The 2,392-nt window shown below is 50.1% G+C and overlaps 1 pseudogene; it reads right to left on the reverse strand.

Moving 5' to 3' along the window:
- Positions 1–612: 612 nt before the first annotated feature.
- LOC112342968 lies at positions 613–730 on the reverse strand (annotated as a pseudogene).
- Positions 731–2,392: the final 1,662 nt, after the last annotated feature.

The following is a 2,392-nucleotide window of genomic DNA, read 5'->3' on the forward strand; positions in this document are numbered from 1 at the left end:
CGTCAGCAAATTTGAAAAGTGGGAATCCTAAAAAAAAAAAAAGTGGGTTTTGTAGAGCTCGTCGTTCGAAGGGAGTGTGGTCAGGTGAAAGCGGATGTTGACACGTGGCACTCCTATTTTTTGGCAAGTTTTTGTGCAAGGTGGCATCGCCATGTCAGTGACACGTCATCCTTCCATCCACGTCAGTGACACGTCATTCATTCATCTCCACGTCAGAGACACGTCATCCGTCCATCCACGTCACAATTTCACCACGCGTCAGTGACACGTCATACACGTCATTGACACCTCATCCGTCCATTTTCAGAGTCAAATGTGTGCGTCTGAATAACGTAGCTTCAGGGTTTAGGGTTTACTAGCTACACGTTACAACCATTGTCATTTTTTTTTGACTTAGTTATCCTCCTCTCGGATTTAAGGTCGCATTATGAATAAGTGTATTGATGAGTTCTGATTTGAGTTTTTGTATCAAAATACTTCTTAAAATACGACGAACCTGATGTTGTTGTCGTATAGGCTGAAATAATACCTTGCATATAACACTTTGTAATCAGGTGTCCCATGCTAACAAGTGTGTTATGGTTCTCTAGAAAAAAAAAGGAAATCAATTAAAAAGTAGGACACTTGGACTTCCCGAGTGGTCACCCAACCCAGTACTATTCAAGCCCAAGCACACTTAACTTTGGAGGTCTGATGGGATTCAGTGACCAGTACTGGTATGGTCCTACTCAGATGAAAATTGGCCTTTACAATCTCTTACTCATCAACTCTCAAGGATATTGTATTATCAGAAATTTAAAAAGACAAGTGAATGCCACATCAGCATGCTAGCTAACACACTCCCGACACATCAGCAGGGACTCCCGACACATCAGCAGGCACTCCCGACACATCAGCAGGCACTCCCGACACATCAACATGCACTCCCGACATGTCAGCCAGCACACTCCCAACACGTCAGCATGCACTCCCGACACGTCAGCATGCACTCCCAACACGTCAGCATGCACTCCCGACATGTCAGCATGCACTCCCGACAGGTCAGCCAGCACACTCCCGACACGTCAGCATGCACTCCCAACACGTCAGCCAGCACACTCCCGACACGTCAGCATGCACTCCCGACACGTCAGCATGCACTCCCGACACGTCAGCATGCACTCCCGACACATCAGCAGGGACTCCTGACACATCAGTCGACACACTCCTGCCACATCAGCGGACAAATGGATGCATCCAGGCCGTTAATCGCGGAAAAAAAACAGGTGGACCAATCCAGGCCGTTGGTTCTGCTTCAATTTGGACCGTCCATTTTTTAAAAATCCGCGATCCCCGGCCTTTATGAAAACCATTTTTTTTTTTTGTGGGGGAAACCATCCTGTGAGTTCCGGGACTCTCTCCCTCCTTCCAGTGCAAGGATTCCCGGCAGTACCAGGACTCCCTCCACCACCATCCCGCGAGCTCCAGGACTTCCCTCCACCCTCCAGTGGAAGGATTCCCAGTAGCACCGGGACTCCATATCCCGCAAGCTCCAGCACTCCCTCCACCTTCCAGTGGAAGTATTCCCGCGAGCTCCAGGATTTTCCTCCATACTGTGGAAGGATTCCCAGAAGTTCCGGGACTCCATCCACCATCCAGTGTAAGAATTCCCGGAAGCTCCAGGACTTCCCTCCACCACTCTATGGAAGAATTCCCGGAAGCTCCAGGACTTCCCTCCACCACTCTATGGAAGAATTCCCGGAAGCTCCAGGACTTCCCTCCACCCCGCTGTGGAAGAATTCCCGGAAGCTCCGGGACTCCGTCCACCACGCTGTGGAAGGATTTCCTGAGCTCCGGGACTCCGTCCACCATTCAGTGGAAGGATTTCCTGAGCTCCAGGACTTCCATCCACCATTCAGTGGAAGGATTTCCTGAGCTCCAGGACTTCCCTCCACCATACAGTGGAAGGAAATTCCTGATCTCCAGGAATTCCCTCCACCATCCAGTGCAAGAATTCCCAGAAACTCCGGGAATTCCCTCCACCATCCAGTGGAAGAATTCCCAGAAACTCCGGGAATTCCCTCCACAATCCAGTGGAAGAATTCCCAGAAACTCCGGGAATTCCCTCCACCATGCAGTGGAAGGAATTCCTCAGCTCCAGGATTTCCCTCCACCATCCAGTGGAAGGATTTTCTGGAAACTGCAGGATTTCCATCCACCATCCAGTGGAAGGAAATTCCTGATCTCCAGGATTTCCCTCCACCACGCTGTGGAAGAATTCCCAGAAACTTCGGGAATTCCCTCCACCACACATTGGAAGAATTCCCAGAAACTCAGGAATTCCCTCCACCATCCAGTGGACGGATTTCCTGGAAACTCCAGGACTTCCCTCCACCACACTGTGGAAGAATTC

The sequence above is a fragment of the Selaginella moellendorffii genome, unplaced genomic scaffold (genome assembly GCF_000143415.4).
Source record: "Selaginella moellendorffii unplaced genomic scaffold, v1.0 SELMOscaffold_125, whole genome shotgun sequence".
Classification (NCBI taxonomy): domain Eukaryota; kingdom Viridiplantae; phylum Streptophyta; class Lycopodiopsida; order Selaginellales; family Selaginellaceae; genus Selaginella; species Selaginella moellendorffii.